The sequence below is a fragment of the Neophocaena asiaeorientalis genome, unplaced genomic scaffold, assembly GCF_003031525.2.
Source record: "Neophocaena asiaeorientalis asiaeorientalis breed wild unplaced genomic scaffold, Neophocaena_asiaeorientalis_V1.1 scaffold886, whole genome shotgun sequence".
Classification (NCBI taxonomy): Eukaryota; Metazoa; Chordata; class Mammalia; order Artiodactyla; family Phocoenidae; genus Neophocaena; species Neophocaena asiaeorientalis.
Genome location: NW_020175226.1, coordinates 206,356 through 225,632, shown reverse-complemented (window position 1 = coordinate 225,632; position 19,277 = coordinate 206,356). Strand labels below are relative to the sequence as shown.

The window sequence follows — 19,277 nt, the reverse complement described above, 5'->3', positions numbered from 1 at the left end:
CGTGAGCCGGGGGCACATGTCCACAGGTATGGCTGTGCGGGAGCCCGCAGTGTGGTGTGTGGAGGTGCCCCAGGCGGTGAGGCAGTTTCTCCACTGGATTCTTTCTCTTCATCATTCCATGACACCCCTATGGCCCCTGGAGCCCCACGAATGAGGCAACTGGAAAACACTGGTGGCTGCCCCCCCAGCCCTGGCATGCACACCCTCTCTGGGCCCTCCCAGGCTAGGCTTGATTTTTAACAGTTTTGTGCAGGTGGGTCTTCTTACCCCACCTGGAGGGCAACTCTTTCTGGGCCATTGCTGGGGACGTTGTTCTCTCTTTTCCTCTGCTGGGCACACAGGGCCCGGCTAAGTCAGGCTGGTTGGCTGGGACCATCCCGCTGCTGGGTGAGTGAGGGCTCCTGCAGTGTGCTGGGGTGGACGGGCCGGCAAAGGCGCTGGTGAGCGGGGCTCAGCCGGGGTTGGGGGATGGGGCAGAAGTGTGGAAGGAAGGAAGGAAGGAGGGAGGGCAGGAAGGAGCAGTCAGAACCAGAGCCACTTGAGGGGGACCTGGACGTGGACTAATGGAGAGGAAGGAGGTGGAAGTGGGGGTGGGGGAGGGGAGGGGGCTGCGGTGGCGGTACTGCCATCCGTCATTGTGAAAGCTCCAGGTGCCCGGTGCAGGCCCAGCAGACCCCTGACCCAGCCTGATCAATCCTAATGGAATGGAGCAGAGGGGCAGCTGCCGGAGGGAGCGGGCCACCCGTCCTCCCTGACGTCCCCGTCCTTGTAACTTTGTCAGCTGTCGCTGCGGCCCAGAATGCACTGGCTGCCCGCCTCAGTCATGTCTGGTCTCATGGGCTGCCACCGGACAGGGGACGTGAGGAGGAGAGGGCAGGGAATGGACGACCTTGGGATAGAGCCCCAAATCATAGCCAAAGGTGGCTGGAGACAAAAGCATTAAGGAAGAGGCAGAAGTCCCCTATACTCTAATTCACAGTTGTTTCCCAAAAGAGGCAGCAGGGCAGGGACCCCAAACCTTCCCTTAACCATTGGGACATACGGACACATCCTCAGGCAAGTCGTTCCTCTTTAAGGTGCAGCCCCCGTGCCCATGCCTGCAGGAATCCTCCCTGGCATCCCCCTCTCCTCTCTGAAGCCCCAAAATAGTGTCTGTCCTGCTTGCTCTGAACTCGGGGCGGTCTTCCGGCTCTAAGTCACACTGGACAAGTCCCCTGTGCCATCACGATCTCTGTGCACGAGTGGTCCTGTGTTCCAGTCCGGGCGCCCAGGAATGTTTCTGTCATTGCTGGGATCTGCTGGTGTGTCTGCCTCTCCCACCAGACCACGGCTTCCCTGACTCCCAGCACAGGGAGAGGAACCCAGCTGTGGCCCAATCAACGCTGGCACCGGAAGTGAGTCCTTCTCTCCGGAGCCCCCTGGGCTCTGCGTGGGGCCAGGCACACAGTAAAGGCTGGAGAAGGATAGGTTTCCTGAGTGTCAGGGGAGGAGCAGAGGGAGGACAGGACTCAGGTGAGGTGGAGCAGGGAGGGAGAGGCAGAGCCGGGCAGACAGGATGCAGGCAGTTGCGGGGAGCCTTTCCAGCTGCATTATTCTGCTTGCTCTACCCCACACTGAGAACCCAGATCCAGGGCACAACTGGTCCCTGGGCGGCTTTTAGTGTGTGGAGTTAAGAACGGGGAGGAGTGAGTGATGCTGCCTGCAACTGGGTCACAGGAACGGAATTCGGGGGACCCCGGGGGCTCTGGGCCTCTCTGCTCCCCTTCAACTAGAATTACTTCTGTGATGCTGATTCAGCTACACTTGCTCAGAGCTGCTCGTTGCTGTGGTGGGGGAAGCAGGAGAAAGAAAGGTTCTCCCTGAGAACAGGCTGGAAGCTGAGTCCAGTGGGGGCTCCGTCACCGTGACAGGACCATGATCCCTGTTGCCCACCCAGCCACACTCGGGCCACATAAGAAAGTGCTTCGAACACCACCCTCAGCCACCCTCATTTTAACTGCTGGGTTTGCACTGGGCTGTCTGCTTTGCATACAGGGCAACCACTGAATGTGCTGTTGAAAGGCTCCTATTTATGTGCACAGCCTGTGAGAGATAGAGGGGGTGCCTGGCCCACATCCTGTTGAATCTGACCCCTAAGAGCCCAGCTGAGCTGAGCGAAGAGAGGGGAGCCCACTGCAAGGCTGGGGTCTGCCTTCTTTAAAACAGCAGGCTACTTCCTGCGCTTGGAAGATTTCTTTGTGCTCACAGGCAGATGAGATGTTGCCCAGTGTGGCCTGGCAACTCTCCCGAGTGGGCCATTTCCCAGGAATTCTTGGTCTCCAAAGCACTGAACCTGAATGTGCAAAAACCCATCCTGCAATTCACAAACTCAGACGCATTTTGTCAGTTACAGCAGCAGTCGCCATACACACACACACACACACACACACACACACACACACACACCCCACACTGCATCTTCTATGGTTGGATGGAGCTGGGGTCTCTGTTTTGGTACATCCGAGAGAACTTCCTGAAGAAAGTGAGCGATGAAGAAAAGGGTAGGGTTCAAGGAGGTGAGGAAGAAGGAAGAGGCAGAAGAGAAGCAGCCTGTTGTGTTACTGACCCTGTTGGGGCCCCATCAGGTCTCAGCCTAAAGTCTCTTCAGAGGGGACTTCCCTGCCACTCCAGCTCAAACTGCCCCTTCCCTCTCTGACCATCACCTGCCTCATTCTTTGTGATGGTATTAGGAGGTGGGGCCTTTGGGAGGTAATTAGGTTTAGATGAGGTCATGAGGGAGGGGCCTTCATGATGGGATTAGTGCCCTCATAAGAAGAGACACCAGAGGGTTTGCTTCTCTCTCTCTCTGCTGTGTGAGGACACAGTGAGAAGGCAGCTGTCTGCAACCCAGGGGAAGAGCCCTCATCAGGCAACCAACCCTGTCGGCATCTTGATCTCGGATTTCTCAGCCTCCAGATAACTTTCTGTTGTTTCAGCTGCCTAGTCTGTGGTAGTCTGTTACAACAGCCTGAGCTGACTGATTCAGGCACTATGCGTTAAATGAACACCTGGATTGGGGGAACAGAACAGAGGCTTGGGGAACAGCTCTGATCCCCTCAGGAAGACCCTGGTGCCCTCCCAGTACCTTCTGGTCAAGGGGTAACCAGTTTAGCTGGTCTTAGCTTAGCTTGGACAATGTAAATATTACACAAAGGGGACATTCTTTGCTTTCCGGGGATTATCAGGCTTGCCAGGAATTCACCAAAAATCCCTTTGGAGAATCAGCTGTCTCCCTGCTTACATGGGAATCTGACACAAAATGACTTTTTGGGGCCAAACTTTCACCATCAGAAGGGTCTGTGTAGCTACATGTGGAGGAGGTGGCCCGGGTCTGCAGGAACCAGTGCTTGGGCACCCAGGCCTGGGTCAGTGTGGACAATACTGGACTTGGGCTGCCAGGGATCTGGGGGGAGCACAGTGCCCATGGAGGGAGGGCTTTGCTGGCAGCCCGAGGCCCCGCCCTCCCTGAGGTCCTCATCACGGATGCCAGCCACTATAGTAGAAGCCTGTGGGGGTTGGAGGCGGGGAGGTAGGGCGTTTCCTGCCGGGGAGCTGGTTTTTGGAGTTGGGATTCGGTGCCCCAGCCCACTGTCTGAGTCTGTCTTGGTGATGGGGGTGGCCCTCTAGGCGCATTCCTTCACCTCCGACCCAGCAGCCCCCACCCCAGCCTTGGCATCCTCTGAAGGTGAGCTGCACACTGCGGAGCCACACACGCTCAGTGCAAAGAAAATTAAATAAGTGATATTCCTTTATTTTTGGAACGACACTAACAATTGCGCCGGCAAAGGCCAAGGGAAGGGGAAAAAAAGGCAAAAACACCCCACCTCCTCCGAGAGTAGCGCCAGCGGCAGGCTCTGGGATTTGCATGACAAAAGCACTCGACAAACAACAACAAATCGCTAGCTTGTCGGAGGCCGCGGGGCGCTCTCGACAACTGGCTGGCTCTCTGGGCGGCGATCGGCTCCCGGGCCCGCAGGAGGGGCCCGCGGCAGATGCTCGGGACCGGAGGCGGCCGGCCTCGCTGCCAACGCAGCCGTGACCGTGGCCCCAGCGCGCTGCGCAAAGGCCGCCCACCACCCCGGGATCAGGCGCGAGGGGCGGGGCGGAGGGCGCGGGCTGAGGAGCGGCGGCGTGGATCCCGAGGGGGCGCGGAATTGTCCGCCGTTCTCCTCCGGTTCACAGGCCATCGCCTGGCCCCTGGACCTGGCCTGCGACCCCGGCATACCCGGACGCACCGCAGGCGTCCACCCCAGGCCGGCTGTGGGATGGAATCCCGACGACAGGCGGCCCTCAGTCCAGCGTCCCCGCCTTTGGGCGGCCCGGGATCCTCTCTGGCCTCTCCTCTAGCCCCAAGGTTGGGCTGGGAAGGGAGAGCGCAGCGGCCCCTCCCTGCGATGGTCTGGCTCCCACCACGTGAGGCTCGGGCAGACGGCTGGCCGGAGCTAAATTGATTCATAATGATTTGTGTCTCTCCCCTGGCCGGCAAAGGGTAACTTTTCATTAGAGACACAGATGTCTTAATACCGCTATGCCAGTGTCCTCCCAGGATCCACTCCACTCCACTGCACACAGAGGTCGGGGTGCAGAGGGGTTAAGGGATGGGAGGACTGGAGCGCGCCCCCACAGAGGTGCCGGTCCAGCAGGGTTGCCACCTCCAGGCCCCAAATGTGTGTGGCCCATTTCCCTACAAGGGAGCTCCTGACCTGCCCCCGCTCTGGCCACTGGGGCCACCTCCTAGCCTGCGGCTGAGTGGGTGCTCCCAGCATGACTCCTGCAGCCTTCTTCCCAGCCTCCCTGCCCTTCCCAAGGCATGACCCTAAGTGAGCCCCACCCTCCACAACTCCCAGGGCCTCCACTCCTGCTTCCGGATAATCCTCAAACTCCAATTCCCCAAATCTGTCCAGATGAACGTTCTTCCATAATGGAAAATGGCGTCCCAGACTCACAGTTGCCCACTATTTCTCTGTCTAAATATGCCCTCACCGGGGCACCTCCCCTGTGGCATGTCTACTCTGTATTGTTTGTGAGTGCAAGTTCTTTCTCTCCATCCAGACCATGAGCACAAGGCCTCTACCTCTGCACAAGGTATATTTGGGTGAACTCGTGGGATGCCTCCCGTGAGGTTGGAAGCTCCTCTACTCCCCCCACTCTCCCCCACCCCACACACCCTGACACCTGGCCTCGGATTCCCTTGTGCAGCGTCCTGGGTGCAACCACACAGTACGTGCTGCAAGGCTCCAAGAATCTGTGGTTACAAGACGGGAGCCCAAATTCTGGTCCTATAGCTGTGCTGCCCTTTTCCCACCTGTAAATTTTGACTGTTGAGAATATGCCTGAAGATGGTAGATGGGAAGAGGCTTTGAAAGGACTAGAAACAGACAGACACAAACGAGGGTGAGTCACATCTGAAGGGCAGGGAGCTTGCGTGGCTCGCTGCTATAACTCCTGCACTGGGCTCAGCTTAGTGGGTGCTTAACCAACCCTGATGGAGGGAATGCAGTGGCCCTTGTGAGAGGCGGCGGGGATGAGGCCGGTGGCCAGACAGAACGAGGGTCCCTCGGAGGCCATGGTTGGCGTCAGTCTCGGACAGGGTATTTGTGCCTTGTGGGTTGTAAAACGTGACTTCAGTGTCACTGACAGTGCGACCAAACCACCAAGCGCTCCTTACAGACAGCCCTCCTGGAGGAAGCCAAGAGCCCATCCTTTTCACCTCCCCCGGCATCTCCCAGGCACATTTGCCCTGCTCATGTCTTTTGTTTTTCTTAATTAAAGTAGCACGAGCCAGGATTCCGTCTCAGAAGGTGCAGCCTCGTGTCTGGATGTCTTCATTTTGGCTGTGCCATTGCTATGCCTGCCTGCGCTGGCAGCTGGACGCTGGGGCTCATGGGACCGGTGGGGAGGTGAGTGCAGGAGCCCTGACCCACTGCAGCTTGGCCCACAGGCCTCCCCACTGCCCCCATCACCCCTAGCTTCCTGCAAACCCTCACCCCTCCCAAACCTTAAAGGGCCCGGGGCTCTCCCCTCCGCGATGCGGAGTGGCTGTTCAGTGCTGGACGCCTGGCCGTGGCCCTGACTTTCTGAGCTCCCTCAGTGCCGACACACCCAGCCCCTCACCTCATTCAAGGAGCCTGAGGTGCATCCATGCACAGGGAGTCTTGGCAGACCCTGCATTCCTTCAGGGAGGTTTGCAGGATCCTGTGGTGTGCCTGGTGCCGGGCTGGACAAATCATGGTCCCTACCCTCTGGGAGTTTCCAGTCTAAACTGGGAAGGGGTGGGACTGGCTGGGTAGCTCAGGGAGGATCTCCTGCCTTCTTTAGGCTTCCGTTTCCTCACCCGCAAATTGAAGGTGTTGGTTGGGATCTGTACACTGTACCTTGAGGGGCCCTGGGGAATCCACGGAGGTGGGATCTGGGCTCTGAGCCCCTTCTGGCTACTTCCTGTTGAGCTGCACAGGTCGCGCTGAACCGGAAACTGGACCCAGCGTGGGGAGACACTGCCTGATCGTAAATAATGACTATGCAAGAACCCAGGTCTGTCTCTGAGCCCAGCGCCTCCTGGGAATCCTGTGCCCCAACCCTGGGGTGGGGCGGTAACCTTGGATGTGCTTTGTTCCGACGCAAGGTCGCTCTGCTCTTCGAAGCAGGGGCTTTTCTGGCCCTCTGTCCTGATTATGGGCTGCGTCCTCCCTCCTGTCCCTCCCAGCCCAGGCTTGGGCCAGGCAGCAGGGCTGTAAAGGGGCCCTGGGCCCATCCAGAGTGTGAAGGGCAGGTGCATCAGGGAGGACGAGTGTGCCAGGTGAGGGACGGGAGCTGCCAGCCCCCGCTGCTGGGAGAGCTTTTACGGCCCAGGAGGCCAGGCTCCCCTTCCCTTTTAATAATAGTCCAGCCAAATTGCTTCCTCCTCTAAAGTTCTGGATTTTGGAGGTCAGAAGGGAGTGGAGCTGGGAAACGTTAGCCAAAGCACGCAGGGATGACAGTGAAGATCCTGTCCTGGGAGGATGGGCTACTGCATCTCCACCAGGAGAGCTGTTCTATTCCGGTCGATGAATTCTGCGGAGAAGGGATCCTTCCTGCTCGGCCGTGGCACCATGCACGGGGCTGCTCCATGGCCTGACTCTGGACCGTGAGGGACCGTGGGGAGCGGACCTGCTTCTATCTTGAGGAAGAAGCTGGCCCATGGTCCGTGGGAGGAGGCTTTTTGCTGTGGTCCAGGAGCGGGGTGGCTGGCTCCCCAAGAGCTGCGGCCAGTTGCCTCCATCTCCCCTCCTCCTTGGCCCGCAAGGGTCCTCTGAAGGATAGGTAGGTGGAGAGGGGCAGGAACAACTCCACCATGGACACTGCCTGCAGTCCCCGGCCTTTGCCTCCAAGGTGTGGGGACTCACGGAGAGGTGGGCTTGGTGGGCAGAGCACCGTGCATGTAGCCACCCAGCTGCCACCATAAGCCGGGCCACATTGGGCAGTCCCGTGCTCTTCAACTGTGCAATGGGGTGAACACATACCCTCGGGGGGGAATGCTGAGAGGACTAACTGTTAGGGCTCCCCTGTGTGGTAGGCCTGCCCCTCCTTTCACTCCAGGAGACCCTCTTTTGGGTCAGCATCTATGAGGCCGCGTTCTATGCCAGGCGCTGTGCCAGACGACACGGCATCCAAGCTGATTCATAAAGAATAGTTCGCAGTCGTTTTTATTCAGAAATACTTGATCGCCAACACGTTGGGCATGCTGAGGGGGCTTTTAGTAACAGCTGGATGACTGTCGGTCAAGAAGTCCCCAAACAACAGAAACACTGGGCGCCCAAGACCCACCAGTCGTTGTCCGCTGGCCCAGGGTTGGTGTGTAACAGAGCCACACACGTGGAGCCCGTGCGCTTCCCGTGCCTTCCTAGATGCTCAACCCTGTCCAGGACTGAAGGCAGGAGCAAGTACTTCGTCCAGGTGGCCGGTGAGAACACTGTGGTCCTGGCCTCTGAACACACCTGCCCATCTAGGTACCATGTGACCTCAGGCAAACAGATTCGGAGCTCTTGGCTTTAGTCTCCCCAGTCACACCCTCCTGGGGTCTGCGCTGTCACACACCTTCCCTGGTGTGCTGCTTCTCACCCATGTAGGTGGGCCTCACTGATTGAGGCCGGTTGGGGGCGGAGACACCAAGGAAGAGCAGCCACCAAGGCAGACCCGGAGAGGTGGTTCATTCATGGGTCAGCTTGGCGAGGCTCTGGCACCCAACCACACACTAATCTAGGTGGTGTAGTGATGGAATTTTGAAGATGTGGGTAACGTCCTCATTGATTGACTTTGAGTAAAGTCATATTCTCCATTATCTGTGTGGGCCTCATGCAACCAGTTGAAAGGACTTAAAAGCAAGCAGAGGTTTCCCTGCGGAGGAAGAAATTCTGCCTGAGGACTGCAGCGCTAGCTCCCACCTGAGAGCTTCTGTCTGCTGCTACACCGCGGACTTCAGATTTATCGCAGTCACGTGAGCCAATCCCTTGAAATAGAACTTTTAATCTAGATTAATCTATATTATGTATGTATATATACTTTTAATCTATATTAACACAGATTATATGTGTATGTGTTTGTGTGTGTGGGTATTTCCTATTGGTTCTGTTTCTCTAGAGAACTCTGCTGATATACCTGGGCCCAAGAACCCTTCAGAGAAATGCGTTTGTTGCTTTCACATTCTTTCAGCAATACTCAGAAAAACAAATCAGGTGGACTTCGGTAATGGAGCCTCATTTGCCGTTGGGTGCATCCATTGGCCTTAAGTATGTCCCCTTCTTCTTCAATGGACCACTTGCCCAGCCCATTTCTCAGGCCAGACTTGGAATTCCTGGTCCACCCTGTCTGCTTAGATTCCTAGGGGCAACCTGGATTCCATGATCCCAGACCCCAAATGCATGAGGTTCCCTGGGCTGTATTTTTAAAAAAATCTGGTATGAATTTTACTGTTCTGAGCTGATGATGTTCTTTGTTTATGAGAGAAATTAGGCCAAATCCAACTTTTCCACAGATGGAGAAGCCTGAATTATTTATCAGAGGATCTGGCAAATGGCAGGGCCGAGGGTGGCTGATTTGTGTTTCATTGTTGGAACAGCTTGATCCCAGCAGGTCCTGGGCACTCTTGACACAGAGCTGGCTCCGGGCAGGGGCTGGTGGTGGGGACCCTTCTGCAGCTGTTTCTGCTGGACTCCACTGGTTCCAGAGGCTGTGAGAGGGGCCCTGCCTAGGGATTTGACCAGCCACTGGGATGCTTGGGCTTCATGGGGGCCCAGCAGGTGGGCCCAGGTGGGTCTTCTCCAATCAGAAAAGAAAGTGATGGAAATGGAAAAGATGGGCATGGCAATTTCCCTTCTCCCATCAGGTCATTCTTTCCTTTAAAGTTGAACACTTTCAGGTGGGGGCTGTGTCTGGCAGCTCAGCAAGCAACTACGAAGGCTTCATCCTCAGCTCCCGTTGGGCACGGCATCATCATGGAAGTGAGAGTGGGCTTTGCTTTTATTGGGGAAGACCGCAGAAAAGCACCTTTCAGTGTGACCTGGGCTATCTTAGGAACTAATACTAACTCATGTTGACCTAGTGCTGTCCAGGTGCTGTTGACCTAATGTGCTGTCATGTTGACCTAGTGCTGTCCAGTGCTGTTGACCTAATGTGCTGTCCAGGCATTAACTCATTTAGTCCTCAGAACAGCCCTATGAGCCAGTTCCACAGACAACATGGCCAGGGAAAGTTTACGAGTTTGTCCAAGACCTCCCAGCCAGTGAGACATGGGGCTCAGCTCCTGATCCCATGTGACATGGGTCTGGTGGTTCCCTGGCACCAGCCAAGGGCCAGAAAGCCCCCAGCCTTTAAAGTGCTTGCAGATGATTGGGGAGATAGAGGAGGAAATAATCCAGAATCCTTCCCAGCCACTGCACCCACAAGGGGCCGACTCCCACCTCCCTGGCGCCGCAGGCTGTCACCCAGCCCAGTAAAGAGACGAGAACTTTGTGCTTCAAGCCCAGAGTTGCCTTGGCCAGGGCCTTCAGTGATCTGTAAGGAGGCAGAGCCAGACCCCAGGTCTTCCTGCTTGTCCCTGGCCATGCCCTGGCCTTAAAACCTCACTGAGTATTCCACCAGTTTGCTTGTGGCCTGAGACAAATTCCTGCACCTCTCTGGGCCTCAGACTCCCTCATTCAGTCCCTGGGCATCTGGACTCCTTGTCTCTGGGCCTCCTTCCTTTTTTATTTGCAGGGCTGCCTGGAGGGGGCCTGTCCCTTCTCCTGATTTAGTGGGAATGAGCAAGGAGGAAGTCTTTAAGCGTTTGATTTGAACCATTTTTATTTGCATTCAAGTTTGATTCCCGTCTCCTTTCAGGTTGCCAGCGTGGGAGAAGAGGCATTTGGGCCCCCTGGATGCCTGTTCCTGCTTCGAAACCCTCCTTCCCCTGTAAGTGCTTGGAGTGTATGCCTGGCTTCCCACCTCCGGCGGCCCACCACCTTTGGGCCCCGTCGTGCGTGCTGCCCCTTCCCTGACCCCTCCTGCCCTGAGATGCCACTGGATCCTCCTCTCCTTGTGGCCTAAGCAGGAGCCCCCTTCCCAATCTTTGCAGCTCAGAAGTGGCAGATGGGGTGTGGGTATGGGATGAAGTGAGGGTAGAAGCCCTTTGTCATTCTTTATTTCGGCGAAGAGCCGGGGTCTGGGTGGGGAAAAGGTGAGGAGGAAAGACAACAAATAAGTAGAAATAAATCAACGTTCAAGTCAAAGGGAACTTCTAAAATTCAAAATGGTCTTCCTTCCAACTTCACAGAACTCACCCCTATCCTCCATGCCCAGTTCATTCCGCCCCGGGGACGGTGACGCTGCTCCTTGTCTGGGCAGCCTTGTGCCCTTCCATCACCTACCAAGTTCAAGGTCCCTTTCAGGCGGAACTCAAGTGCCCTCCTCCCATGGCGCCTTGGCCGGCTCCTGCCCCCACCTCAACATTGTCCTGACCTCCCTGCCCTCCACGCGCAGCCAGGCCCCCATCCTCCTTCCTGTGGCTGGTGTGGGGTGGCGTTTTTCCCTCCTGGGCAGGCTTGCCAGCTCCAGCGGACGGGGACATGACGGGTACCCAGGAAGGGAAGGAGGCGGGTAGAGAAAGATGCTTGGGCTGGGACATCCAGAGCAAGGGCAGAGAGGCAGGGAGGGGGAGAAGGGCAGAAGTGGGGGAGGCACAGAAGAGGAAGAGAAAGGTGAAGGAGGAGGGGCGAGCCAGCCAGCAGCGCTTATTGGACTAAACACGGTCCCGGGACAGCAAGTAATTCAGGCCTGAGTCAGCAAATTTCACCCATAATTTCTTAAGCATCTGTCAGGCCACTGCCTCCCCACCCCCCGCCGTGAAAGGAGCAGCCGTTTCTAAGGGAGCTAGAGCGAAAGCCTCATTTAGCAAATGAGGGGAAGGCTTAAAAATACCTCAAGGAGTCACCCTCCATGAAGGCGAGGCCACCCCCTTTCCTGCTGCTCTCCACACCCCTCCCCCAGTTCAGCAAGGCCCATGAGAAGGGCTGGGGACAAATGGCTGGAGTGGAGCAGCAGGTCACAGTGTTTGCATGTGACATCGTGTGACCCCGGGACCGGGGGTCGTGTGCTGCTGGGATGGCCTGTGTTGCTGTGCAAGTGTGTGAAGGTGCAGTGGGGAGGGGCCTGGCCCCGCCTGTGTGGGGCTGAGGGGAGGGGCTTGTAACGGTGTGACAGCGCAGGCGGAGGTGATGGATGCTATCTTGTATGTTCCCGCCTGGCAGAGGGGTGGCGCTGGGCACATGCGTGAGTGATACATGTCAGTGTTTCCATAAGTACACATTCAAATGATGTGTGATGGGTCATGTGTGTGAGACAGATGGACAGATAGACATCGTGGCAGGGAAAGAAGCACATAGATCTTCTGGGCTGGGACTGTCCTCAAGAAACAGGCCACCATCCCCTCTTCTGAGATGGTCTTGGCTAGAGACTCCCCCAGATTTGGCCCCAATTCTCCCTTCTTGTTTCCAGAGGCCACTCCCCCACCTCGGCTTTAGTGCCAATGGCTGGCCTTGCCCCTGCCGTGAGGCCATCTGTCCAGGAAGCCAGGATGGTTCAGAGCCAACATCTTCCCCCCAAGTGGGATCTTGACCACCATCTACTCGTCTTTTTTTCCCCCCCAGGGCCTGGCCAGGCCTCCACGTGCCTCATCTCCATTACTCCCACGACAGCCCCACCACCAGGTGAAAACTGACCGTGCTTCATAGACAAGACAATGACAACTCAGCTCGGAGAGGCCACGGCACACGCCTGGCGGCAGCCATGAGGACCCGCCATGCTCCTGCCCAGCTCGTGGCCAGTTCACTATCCAGGGAGAAGCAGAGGGTCCCAGCCACGTGGTGGGGACTTCTCTGCTCTCTGGACCTCAGCCTGCAGGGGACGATGCCGCCTTTTCCGAATAACTCACCCGGGCTTCCTTTGAGCAGGCCACTTCTGGAGTTAAGTTTTTGTTTTCAGATTCTTAATTCGCCGACAAAGAGGCTGGATGTGGTCTGAGATGGGAGACAGGGGAGGAAACTTGGAGAGCGGGGGTCCTGGCTTCACCCAATGGAGCACGGGCGCACCTGGATGCCTAGGAACCGTGGGCCCTCCCACGCCTGGGTTATGCCTGCTCATCACCCAGCCCTCTCACCCCGCACACTCTGGGTTCACAGAGGACTTGGAGGTGTTCTCTGAAGGCTCAGAGAACTAGGTTGGAGGGTGTGTACCTGGCAGCTAAGGCCAATGAGGAGACCTTAACAGTGCAATCTGAGGTACCTGGAAAGCCTTGCCCTTCTAGTATTTCCCCTGGGAGTCTGCCCTGGTGGCTGACACACCGCCATTAGCACTTAATTTGGGGGTTAAGCATTGCCTATCCCTTACGCCATGCTTCTTCTTGCAACAGTATTGCCGTATTCTTATTCATTCTGCTCTACCCTCTGAAATTTTTTCTATTTGTCCCACCAAACAAACCCTCCTTGTCCAGGCCCCCAGCCCCTGCACCCAGCCCTTTGGTCTATGGGGATCGCTCCCTACTCTTAACTGACTGGGCCAGTGAGTGAAGGCACGTTTCACACCTCCCCAGGGTCCTTTTCTTTAGATCTCTGGTCCCTCCAGCTATTCCTCGTAGGACTTGTTTTCCAGATACTTCCTTCACCTTACCATCCAGTCATTTTCACTCAGAGTTGAATGTCTGGTCAGTTTAGTGTTGTCTGGAGTTCCCAAAGGATTGTGCCTCCCGGTGGCAGGGGCAGAGATTTCCTCAGGTGGGGGCATGTTCCGTGGAGACGATCCCCTCTTAACACCCCTCTCATTGGTTCAGATCTCTGCACACAGGCCTGCCCAATGTCCACAGCCTCAGGACCAAGCTGCCCACTCTGGGACAGGCCCCCATCCTTTCCGTGCGGCGTGCACACCAGTTCCCGCCTCTACCCTGCCCAGGGCAGCGGCTCTGCCCTAAGGCAAGGAGACCCAGAAGGCCCTGAGAACCAGGAGAGAGGGGTATATATCTTACCAGTAAGGCCAGTGATGCCCATCTCTGTGTTCCAAAATGTAGAATGAGCCTTTCTCTTTATAACCATCGTTTGCTTCATTGATGAAACAGGTTAAGAGTGTAACCCTGGCTGGGGGAGCACCCTAAGATTGCTTCCTGGTTCAGAGCCCCAGACTGTGTCCTCCCCTCTGGGAAGCAGCAGGAGCCCCTGTCTCTACCTGCTGAGAGAGCGGGGCTGTGGCAGAGGCTGGGGTGAAGCCTGAGAGCAGAGGCGGTGTAAGCCAAGCTCCTGCCTTCCTGGACCCCCTTCCGTTCCTGTCCTTCCCTTCACACATCATTTCCATCATTTTAGTCAAGGGTGGGGTTGGGGGGGCTGGTCTGGCCCCCCTCCAGCCGGGACTGGGAAAATCCATCACGCCCCTAACATATATTTTAAAATAACTTACACGCAAAACACCCCCATGTTCCCGTTTCTGCGTCTCAGATCTGATTATCTGCAGCTCTCTCTCTCTCTCTTTTAATAAAAAATTGCTATAAATCTCTTTGTCACAGGAGATATAAGAGGCAGGTTTGCTGGAGAAACTGCCTTGCTGAGTTGTTTTGTAGGTGGTTTGGTGCCCTGCTCTGTTTTTTTTGTTGTTGTTGTTGTTTTTTTAAACTCTCCTACAGCTCAAGCTGAATTTCAAAGAAGATGAGAGTAAAGGAGAGATGTCCCTGGTTGGCGTTAAAGGAGGGAAAGAAGTTAGCAGGTCTGACAAGGCCCGTCCCTCCTCACCCCAGGAATCCCACGCGTATTTCCACACCGCTTCCGGATTTGGTCGGTGGGACCCAGCCTACGTGATATAGCTCGTTAAAAACACACGTTCCTTATATACATATGTATAACTGAATCACTTTGCTGTATACTTGAAACTAACACAGCATTGTACATCAACTATACTTCAATAGAAAAGAAGAAGTATTAAAAAACCCACCCATTACTGTTAGAAAGAATCCTTTGCCTCCCATATCCGTCCCTATCTTCTGGCCTAGGCTGACCATCATGTGCTGTGGGCCCTTTGGGGCTGAGAGGGAAGGGGGATGGGATGTTGGGCATTGGGGAGCCTGGTGGAGCCTTGGTGGTGGAGCCACCAAGGACCTACATCACAAACGATCCACAGATGGACAACTGGGAAGGTAGCTGTTTGCTGGGAAGTTGTCCCAACACACCTGACCCATTTGTTACCCAGTCCACAAAGCAGGTTAAAAGGAGAGAATATTCCCTCAAATGCTCCACTGGGGGTCAGGGTTGAAGAAAAGGAAAACCCAGTGATGTTGCACATGGAATATGGCCCTGTGAGTGCAAGGCCCTCCAGGCCTTGTGTTCAGCAGGTGCTCAGCGGGTGGGGGAAGGGAGGTGTAAGGTGTTCCTCTGGGAGAGAGGCTGGGAAAGGTGTCGTGGGGTGGGAAGGGGAAGGCGGTGAGCCAGGGAGTGGAGGGGGGCATGGCTGGGGGGTGGGGAGAAAGACCAGTCTGAACAAAATGAACATCTGGGAGAGCTGCCGCTGGTCCGCATTCCGGTTCATCCGTCCACGCAGAGTGGACGTCAGGCCCCACATGGACACCCCTCAGGGCAAAGGACACGAACCTTAGGGTGCAACAGATCTGCCACTCGCTGTTCTTTGGACCAGGGCCAGTTTCCTTACATCTTTGTGCCTCAGTTTCCTCGCCGGCACGACGAGGATGATGATAGCGTCTTCAGAGTTGCTGTGGGGCTTAGAGGCACCCTGAAGCTACCCCACACACCTAAAACTGGGCGCATGGGGACTCAGCAGTTGTCCCCGCCCCCAACATCACTCCAGGGAGGGCGCTGCAGGGCGTTTGCTCCAGGCCCTTCCAGGCCTTCTTTACAACAAGGCAGGTTTTGCCAGCACACCATAAGTGAGCAGGGCACAGCGCCACCCGGCCATTCCATGGCCTCTCTGTCTTGCCGGCCGCTGCCAGAGGAGGTGTATTTCATTTGTATTTAATGAAGTCCAGTAACGCGGCAGTATATGAATCACAGTGTAACGCACAAGAGAGGATACCAGATAAATGTATAGGTCTGTGTGTGCGTGTGTCTATGTATGTATACACACATGCACACATTTATTGGGATTTTCAGGGCCACTACAGTTATTAATCTGATTCAGAGCCTGCGGCCTGGTTTAATATATTAAGTGAAATGGCAAGTCTGTATCCGTCTTTCCCTCGTCTTACTCCCTACCTTCTGTCTGCTCTCCAGGACAACACCATGCATATGCCATATTAGATTCCATTTTGGTCCTGTTCTGATAAGCAGGAGATTAAATAATGAATGAGATTCCCATTAGCTGAATTTTTTTTTTTGGCATATTTCAGGCAACCTTTTCCCTTTTTAATCAAATTGGCTCTGTATCGCAGAATATTTTTACATTGATTTGAAAGAAAAGGATTCTTTTTAAAAGGCCCGGTTACACTGACATCCCAATGTGTGTGAAACTTGGCCGGCACAGGCATCGGTGAGGGGAAGGGGCTGGGGTGCAGCTGGAGGGCAGCAAGTGGGATTTGGAAAAGACCCTGCTCCGTCCACCTTCCCTCCTCCCCACCTCACTCCTTTCCTCTTCTTTTCCGGATTCTTCTGCTCTTAGACTAAGGGACTCGGGGAGACACACGGCTTCTTTATTTTTGTTAGAAAGCAGGACTGTTCATTGAAATGTTATCCCATGCATGATAGGAACTATGTGTAAGGCACCCATCCTTCTGGAAGCTTCCTTCTTTTACTTGAGGCCACTTGCCTTCCTCTTAGGAAGACCCCGAGACACATCCTACCTTTCAGGAGAGAGCTGTGCAAGGGACCCAGTGCCCACACTCCCAGGAACACAGGGCACGAGAATCTTACTCTTCCACATGCTCCCCTCCCCCGACACAGGTGCTTGTCAACCACCCTGACTAAATACATGTCCTTCATGGAAAAATCAAGTTTTTTGTCTATTCCCCCCCGCCGGGAGGTGGATAAGAGAGGAGAAGCCTTGGAAAATCTGAAGACCTCATCACACCTCGCTATTGGATCCTTCCGCTTTCTAGCTGCGCAGGCAGAGTTCGGAAGACCCAGGTTCCAGGATGCTCTCTCCTGGGCCCGGCTCACAATGTCTGGGGCTCCCCTTTACTGAGTCCCAACAATGCATGAGGGGGTGTGATAGGTGTTTAGGGCTAGGCCTCTCCACAAGCTTCAGGCAGGTGTAATCAGTACCCCCACTGAAGCGACAGAGGTGACCTGGGCTCACCACACCCAGGTCACTTGTTCACAGACCACGGCTAATAAGTACGAGAGTCTGGATTCAGGCCTGGGCCAAACTCAGGTTCACACACTCTCCCCCGACCCGACGTTGCTGGTGGTATCCCGTGGTCTTCCTGGTGCAAAGTTCCCATTGCTTCCTGCTCTGTGGTGTGTGAGGTTGCCTCTGTCCCCTTCTCTGCGCCCCCCGTCCTCAGCTCTGGTCTCTTGGCTACAGGAGACTAACTGAGGGGGTCAGGATGCGAGCGTGGTAGCTGCAGTAGCCATAATCTAGTCCCGCATGGGCCCCTCCAGACAGCAGGCGAGAGTAGTCTGTGGATTCCCCACGAGACCCCCTGCACCCAGTGCTCAGGACACATGGGTTGACTGACTGTAAGTGAAGGCTCAGGGGGGCCGGGGTGGGCCCGGCCTGCTGACTCTCCTCAGATATCTGAGGTCATGCAGGAGAAAGCCAGAGCCTGACCTGCCTATCTCGTGTCTTGGGGAGTGTGGCTGTCCCCAGGGATTTCCCACGCGAACAAACACTCCCACGGGCTTTCAGAGATGACTGGACCAACGCGGAATGCGCTTGGTGCTTCTCCCTCCCCTGAGAACCTGGGCTGCTGGCTGATGAGGGGCAGGTGGTGTGATGCGCTGGTTCCCACTGAGTGGCAAACTGGGTCCTGCAGGCAACGCAGAGCGTTGGAGTCGGGAGGAGTCATGGGGGCATCACGGCCCCCTCGGAGATGCTTCTGGGCTGGGCAGCTGATTCCCTGCACGGGAGGCTGCCTGTGCTATGGGACAGCCCTGCTCTAAGCAAGCTCTTTACGCTGAGCTAAACCTGCCCGCTCATCCCTCCTACACCCCGGCCCACTCTAGGATATCCTGATAAGGGCGGGGGGGAACCCCACCCTGACCCTGCCATCGAGGTTCAGAAAGCCTAGGGAGGGGGATGCATCTGGAAGGGGCCGGATGTGGAGGGGGCTGGTCGACAGAGTCTGCCAGCGATGCCCTCCCAGCCTTCTGATTCTCAACACGCGGGCAGTTCACAGCCGGTAACAGGAGTAGGGAGGGGATCTGAGGGTCTGCTGGGGACGACAGACGTACTGGACACTCAGGATCAACACCGGAGACGCACCACAGGGACGGAGATACAGTTTACAGATGGTTTCTTGCGTTACCCTGCCCAGGCCTAACTGTCATCCTTCCCTGGCTCCCTCTGGGCAACCGAGACACACTTTGCTTTACGAAGTCACCCTTCACTCACAGTGTGTCAGGGCCATGCACACCCCTGGGCAGAGTGAGCTGCTTAGGTCCGGCCTGAAAGTCGTTTTGGTTGTTAGAACTGGGGATGAGAAAGGCTATCGGAGGCAGAGACGGCCTCGGGGAGATTTTCAGGTGTTGACCGGACAGAGGCTGCCCCTCCCTGTGAAGACACACGTGAGATACTTGGGAGAGTGTGACAAGTAAAGGACAGAAGGAGGAGATAAGAGAAGTGAGCTGTGGATGCCCCCGCCCCTGCTCCCCTGGCAGCCCAGGCTTACACAGTCCCTGGTCCGTGTTCCAGGTCCAATTAATCTCCTCTCTCTCCTGTCTCCCTCCCCCTCCAGCTCCTGAAGACAAGGGAAGGAGAGCGTGCCCTTTCGGCTGATACCTCCGCTGAATTATTCGAGAGATGAGACTTTAAATGGATGTTTAAAGGGCCAGAGGCCCAGGCCTCCATTCCAGGGCGCCTGAAGGTCTGGACCTGCAGGAAGGGGTGGGTAGGCAGCCCTGCCCCCTGCCCACCCCTCCCTGTGCTGCCGAGACCTCAGGCTGACGACCCAAGGGTGGGGCCTGACATCACCGGTGTGCTCGTGTACACATGTGGGCAACCCTGCACGTGCGTGCTGGCGGGCACTGTCTCAGCACACAGGCCCATACACAGTTTGGGCACACAGTTTTGTGGACGTGTTGGGGACGGACGGCTGTGGCACGTGAAGGCTCCATTGTGTGCCTAGCAATCACCTTTTGTGTGCATGCGTGTAGGCGTGACTGCATGAATCAGGGTGTGCAAAACTAAGTGAATGAGCGTGTTTCCTTACGTGAGCAGAGAGGGGAGGGTCTGGGCAGTGGCTGGCCCCATGGCCTGGCAGGAGCTGACCTGCAGGGAGTGCCACCCCCTTGTTCTTGGAATTCTGCTTCTGTAACACAGAGACAGGGAGAGGGGCTGCTTTCCCAGGGACAGAAACCAAATTGCCCAAATTTTAAGGAGAGAGTCTTGGGATTTATTCTGAGTTCAGAAATCTAGAAGAGAGAGAGTGTCCCAAAATGTGGGATCTGTGCTTGTCTGTGTGTGCTTGTGACTGCAGCTGTGACTGTGTGAGTTTGGTACAACCTGATTCCGCGTTAGCCACTAGCTCCTGGTCCTCTGTGTGTGTGTGTGTGTGTGTGTGTGTGTGTGTGTGTGTGTGTGTG

General features: G+C 56.0%; 1 protein-coding gene across 1 annotated transcript in view; it reads right to left on the bottom strand.

Annotated features, from left to right (window-relative positions):
• LOC112413458 (CUGBP Elav-like family member 4) overlaps nt 1-19,277 on the bottom strand; it is a 286,922-nt gene that overhangs the window by 123,016 nt on the left and 144,629 nt on the right. The gene's annotated exons all lie outside the window — the stretch shown is intronic.